We start from the raw sequence: 7,038 nt of genomic DNA, 5'->3' as shown, positions 1-7,038 counted from the left end.
GGTGGGGGGGTGGGGAGGGGGGGCGGACGCTTCATGTACAAAGCGACGACGGGTTTTGTTACGTTCGCCCTCAGTGACCTTACGATCTCTCCGTGTAAAAGGCTATTTTACATCAAAGCAGTCCTTTGCATAAAGGTATTTCTACTCGCTATAATTCTAGATATATGAAACCATCAGTAATTTTTTCATTGGGAAAAAAATAAGGTCAAACGGGGCAGAACGGGGAGGTATTATTAGACTGTGATGTTTGTGAAGCTTTCACAATGGAAAATAAAAATGGGACAAAGCAAAACATTTAAAATATAGACATGACACGTTTGAAAAGCCATCTTTATATGCACAAGACAAAGACTAGCCATGCAAATTATTTGCTAAATCGCTACGCAAGTTTAAACTTTAAAACACATGCAGAATGGTTAAACCTTACATCTGCTAGAAAAGGTGCGTCGTATGGAACAGGATAGATCATATAATTTGATTATTAATTTGAAACACAATAGGACTAATTCATATACAGACATCAATGAAAAGCAATTGTACGAAACTAGAACAGGAGCCTCCACATTTTGCAGGCTTTTAGTCAATCGACAAGATCATTATAAACCTCAAAAGTATTTTAAATGAGCTGAAAATCACTCTACTTTAATTGAGTACCTATGTCAAAGATGGTCATCGCTGAATTCCTAATTGCATTTCTAGTGAGTTAATCATATGACATGCATATTCTTAAGATGGCATTTTTTTTACGATTGTTGTTATAATGTAACAAAGTAAAGCTCAATGAAATAACTGTTTAAGAAAGGAGGCAAACAGTGAAACAGACAACCCTCTCCTTTCCGACATCAACAGTTTTCACATGGTTCGTGTGTATCTTTAACATTTTTTGTTTCTTTCTTTCAAACCTCTCCTGAGCCATACACGCACTTTTTAGTTAAAATGAAGGTCAGGACGGGTTTCTGCTATCAACTAAGCTACTGCTCATGCTCCCCGCTATTTACCTGTTCAATATGTAAACTGCAAGGGTTCACAAACAGACTATGCAGTGAGACAACATTAAGGCAAGTTCCTAAGAAGAATGGAGTAAACTATTGCATCTGTAACAGGCAGCTCCGCTGCTGCTGCTGGGGGTGCAGAAAACCTTGAAAGGCAGTTGAAAGCAATACTGCAGTAAGCCATAATACTCCAAGCTCTGTGTACCTTTCCCTTAGCTTTATTGCTATCAAAATCACTATTACTCCTAAGGCTACATAAAATTAGCGGTTATTCCACATCAGAGAGAGAAAAAGATTATATTTATCCCTCCTGTTCTGATAGTTCTGAGCTATCAGTACAGAATATATCTGGAGAGAAAAACACAGCAACTGAAACGTTAAAATTCTGTTGTCAATAAAGTATATTTAAATCAATTAGTCACCAGGTTATCTATAGAGGCTAGCACAGCAGTTGCTTCAACTCTGTACCTTGACTTAGCTCGCTGCTTTTGAACTTTATCCGAAGGACTGTAATCCACGTTCATTTTCATATTGCTTCTTAAATGTAAAAATCATCGCACAATTCAGCCCTCTTATCAAGGTCAAGACCTACCTTTAATGAATGAAGCCAGTCTGAATGCAAAAACACTGGATAATAAATGACTTTGAAAGACAGGCCAGCCAGTGTCTAATGTTGGACTACTATGCAGTACCCCTTGATTATTTGCTGGTGTAAGTATTTGTACAAATTTACAATCCAGTACAGGAAATCTATATCCCCACAGCAATACCAACTCCGTTTGCATGCAGTAACCCACACAGTCAACACAGAAATTTTTAAGGAACAGTTACCTTTGGATTTTCTGTATTTAAAGATCAACAAAATGACAGTATATTTATTTTCTTCTTTCAGGTTTGGTATATGACAAATAGTCGACCACTCTGGCAAGAGCACTTTGACAACTGGGAGCTTTCAGCGCATGCTCTCCCGAGGAATCATGGGGTTTGAAGTCTTATCTACAGCTGGCATTTCACTGCTGCCTATCCTGAAAGGGAGAGGGCTCAAAAGGAAAAAAAATACGTGCACACTCCCTCTTTCCAGGGAAAATTGCTGCAGTCTGAATCACCAGCTCTGAGAAAATAAATATCTGTCAGACTGAGCTGAAAGTGGGTAATTAAATAAGAGCTTTTAACATTTATAAGCCCAGATCAAGTAGCTACCTACTCAGAACAACAATCACTAGACAAAGAAATAGTTCTAGTATTTCCAAACTTCCCCCTGAACCCCAAACTTCTAGTATAAGAAATTAATTATAAGCTCATTCTAGCTATAAAATATATCCCTCTTACAAAGGGGAATGTGTCATACTGCTTAGTTGAAGAAAATATTAAATAATCAGCTGTCAATATAATTTCTAAAAACATTCTGAAACTCTAACACAAACAGGTTGAGTACAAAAATTTAAAACAAATCAAAATGAGTACATAGGCAAAACCTTGTACTATTTGAACAGTTTCCAATTTCCAAGTTACCACTTTTTCATTACCGAGTTATTGTTACTCCGCTGAAAATTCTACCAAAAAATAAGCCACTCAGAAAAAAAGGTGCAAATTTTACTGTTTCACATTCCATCTACTCTGTACACCACGGTTCCACATTTCAACTACCTCCCTTCCACTACCCACTATCCACCTACCTCCAGCCTCTACATCAATCCACGGCCTGACAGGAGTTCCTCTCGTAAGATGTTAGTATTTTGATGATGAATGTAGGTTGCGTGAAGTTTTCAGAATTTTGTTTACTGGCATTTCTATTCTGTCTTGTACTAGTCCATGAATTATTCTGGATAGTTATTCTAGTTAATTATTCATAATACTAATTATTCAGGACCAAATACTGATGCTTGTATGGAAATTACATAGCTTAAATCAGAAGTGTGAAAATATCAATGTTTAATAAAACTGCAGGCTTACTTTTCAAATAATTAAATATGCATAGCTTGGTGAGTGAAAGAGAGATGACTAAAGCTGAGAAAGACAAATTAGGGCAGTTGAAAATGGGTTGTTAAAACACTTATGTCTCTGCTTTCTACAGTCTGTTTATTTTGGACTCTATGGTCTACCTGCCATAAGTCAATGCTGTAATTAAGAGTTTCTCAACACTTGCTCTAACCTGTTTGTGCTACTCTGAATCATTAAGGGCAGAAAAACTGCTTTCTTACAGCAGCTGAAAATACCTAATTTGTTGAAATATCCCAGCTAGCACAGAGCTGGCTCTAGGCATTCTATACCCCTCCTTTATGTCCCTATTTATGTCTGGGTTATTGCTTTTCAGATTATTTGAAGATTCATGTGGAAGGGACCGCACCCTTGCTGTCAGTTCTTCCTCGGAGACAGCTCTACTTCACAGATCAATTATTAAGAGAGTGCTCACTATGATATTCACAAATGGAGAAGCACTCCAGAACCAAAGAAAATCAGGACATAAAGACAGTTTTTGATCAACGAGCCACTAGAAAAAAACCATTTTTTTATTTCTACCAGCCAACTCTTTCGTAACTGGAAGTTAAAAGATAATAACAACAGCTGTATCAGAACACAAGAGCTTAATTCAATCTGGTATCTGAATTACTTGACCTGGGCCAGTTGCAAAGAAACAAATGTAGGAAAGGTCCAAATAAGCCTGGCTAACTCAATTAACGTTGTATTGAGTGTATTTTTATTTTATGAAATTCATTATGAAGCCATTTAAGCCCACTATGACTAACAAACCATGCTAGTCTTTTTGCCAGAAAGTGGATATTCCAACTAGCTTGAAGGTTAAAATGAAGTATTATGTTACTGAAAAAATTAGTTCTATTGTAGAAACATTTTTCTTAGTTTAGATTTGTTCCATTTTAGCTTAATTGATGGCTCCTTGTCTTTTTCAAGACGGGATCAAGTAGATAAAAAAAATGCTTAACTGGTATTGTAATTTATTTTTACATATTACTATCACAGCAGTTAAAACATAGTTTTGCCAAAACAGAATACTTCCATATTGCCAGGTTACTTAGCTTTGTTGAAAACAGTGAATAATTCCAGCAGTCTTAATGTTGTCAGATCAAAAGAACTGTATTAATGTACTGTTCCTTCATTATTTGGCCTCTTTTTCAGGCCTTGCTGAAATGGTCAGATAAATATTTAATATACCTCCATATTATACTTAGAGTAATTGCTTGTCAACTTCTTTATTAAGCTTAAATCTGCACAAATTTGTTACCAAACAATTTAGTATTTTAGAAGTTGATCTTTTGCCATAAATCTGATAGCCAAATTTAGGGCCCAATTTTAAGCTCTAAATATCTTATATTGTTTTTGGTGATTTTTGTTAAGTTCTGTACTTGCCTTCAAACGTGCCGTTTTATTTAATTCAAAATGGCTGCCACCTCCAGTTAGTATCAGCGAGGCTGACCTCTGCTGAATCTCAATTAGTAGCAATCATTTTCCCTCGCTCTGCATTGGCAAAAGGGACTCTGTTCCCAGGAGAGTTCTCTCTGGGCTCAAACACAGCTACTACCAGGTGAAGGCAAGAGAGGACAGAGCGAGACAGTGCAATGAACATTATGGAGACAGAAGGAAGGAACAAAGACGACTCTATTGAGGGATGATATGGGAAGCAATAGTTTCAAAATGAAAAAAAACTGCAAGAGGCAACCTGAGATTTTTAGTGGAAATTGCCAATGCAAAGAAGGAAGCATAAAGAATAAAAAGTGCAAAGAAAAGAAAGAGAAAAACAGGATGAGGGAGAGTGAACTGAAGGAGGAGATTACTGGGGAGAATAAAGCAAGCATTTGAATAGAGCAGCTGCATATCCGGTCTTGTAAAGAGGAAGAGATGAGGATGGAATGACAACTCTTACTCTGTCAGGGAATAAGGAGTTTTTTTCTCAAATTTAGACACAGTTGTTTGTATATGTATTTTAGGATCACACCAATTCTGAGCAGACAAATGGAGAACATTCATCCCAAGCTGTCCAACAAACTCCTGAACTATAAAAAGGCAGAAATCAGTTTTTAAATTTCAGGATCTTTAAGCTATTTATGGGATGTTAAGAAGTCTGCCATTATAGAGTCATAGAATGGTTTGAGTCGGAAGGCACCTTTAAAGTCCATCTAGTCCAACCCCCCTGCAGTGAGCAGGGACATCTTCAACTAGATGAGTTTGCTCAGAGCCCTGACCTTGAATGTTTGCAGGGATGGAGTATCTACTACCTCTCTAGGCAACACGTTGCAGTGCCTCACTACCCTCATCGTAAAAAATTTCTCCCTTATGTCAAATGTAAATCTACTCTTTCAGTTTAAAACCATCACCCCTTGTCCTATCATGTTTTTATGTATCCTGTTATTTTTTTATATTTAATGGGGGGTGGGGGGGAAGATGTCCAAACATACCAAGTGTTCACTATTTGACCTGATATTCAGGTTTTGTTCAGTCTTGTCATCCCTCCCTGTGCCAGTGGTAGAGCAAAACAGCAGCCTTTGTCACAAACTGTTCTTCAGCCTCAGGTGGTAGCCAAGTGATCATGGGTTCTGCTCAACATTTCTTCAGGTATTGTTCACAGCCATTATTACTCATCATGACCTCATAGTTTTATCCTACATGGCAGGCAACTAATGTATCCTTCCCACTCCAAAGCAAAAATACAGAAATTGCACAAATCACATTATCCTAAGAATAAAATAAGCTTCCCTATTTCTATTTGTAATGTTTGAGAATAAATATACAAAACCTAAGCATTTGGTTAGTCTAGCTGATCAGTGCTCTGGCCAATAGATGATGCATTTATTTCAGACCAAGATTAGGAACCAGAAACTCTACTATCTAGTATTACTGTTATGTTTCATGAACAGCTGTAATTGGGACAGTGTGTATTAGGTTCTCTTCTAAGAAGTTGTGCCCATATGGTTTACTCACGCCACTGTACATCCAAGACTTCTCAGCAGTGCAAGCAAAACCAAATTTTTCTGTCCCAAGAATAAGTACAAAATAAATTTTCTGGTACAGGATGTCAGCATGATCCCTTCCTCCTAGCTGCTTCTATATGTACTCCTGTAAAGAATATTTACATCACTGTAATTAGTTTAGCATTCCTGTTTATGTTTATGATAAACAGGAATTTTATCATAAATTGCTGTTTATGGTATTTGTACCAATTAGAAAATAAACAACACCCTCTCTACTCTATACATATAATACAGTTTACAAGTCCAGATATTTTACATCCATTTTTACAATATCTTTCTCTCATCAAAGACTCTAAAAACTCAACTGATTTTTACCTAGCTAAGGTAGCATGGTCAAAGAATACAGTATATTCACTAAAGTCTCCTTCCTATTCTACCTGATCTCTGTAGTCATGTGTATCCACCACACAAATGCTACTTGTCTCAACAAACAGACGTAGGACGATATAGCTGTGCAGTTGTGGGGTTGGCCCTGTAAATTACTACCTGGTACAGCAACTGCAGTATAACAAAGTTGTAATTTACACACAGGGTATCAGGGACTAGTTACATTCAACAAAACTCATTACAAGAGCTATTTATAAAAAATATACATACATATATATTTTTGTATAATCTGAAAAGGAAAATTCAAAGTTGGTCTTTACTAACCAACCTTCCCAGCAATATAGAATGTCACAACTGCCTTTGAAAAGTGGGATCTCGCCCTTTTGTTTGGGGCACATGACATGAGCAGAACCTTTACATGCAAATACGCACACACTTGAACTGAGAAGTAAGAGTGGGAGACAGACACCCAGGGCGGAGGTAAATGGGAAGTCAACTCCCCTCCAGATGCTACCCACCCCTTTGGTCTATAAAGGCTTTTCAGCTGCTAAATTTCCAATTCCACAGACTGTGATGCTCTGTATTGACTTCAGAACATGTAATAAGTTTTAAAAACTCTTTAGAAGGATTTTTTCCCATTAGGAAGCACACCTACAAACTGAAATGAGAGCCTTGTCACTACCACCAGCCGTCCCACGCCTCACCCCGCCTGCGCACAGAAGCCAGGGGCTACC

Source organism: Antrostomus carolinensis, unplaced genomic scaffold (genome assembly GCF_000700745.2).
Source record: "Antrostomus carolinensis isolate BGI_N321 unplaced genomic scaffold, ASM70074v2 scaffold41381, whole genome shotgun sequence".
Taxonomy (NCBI): Eukaryota; Metazoa; Chordata; class Aves; order Caprimulgiformes; family Caprimulgidae; genus Antrostomus; species Antrostomus carolinensis.
The sequence above is the reverse complement of the archived record's forward strand: the minus strand, read 5'-3'. Positions refer to the sequence as shown.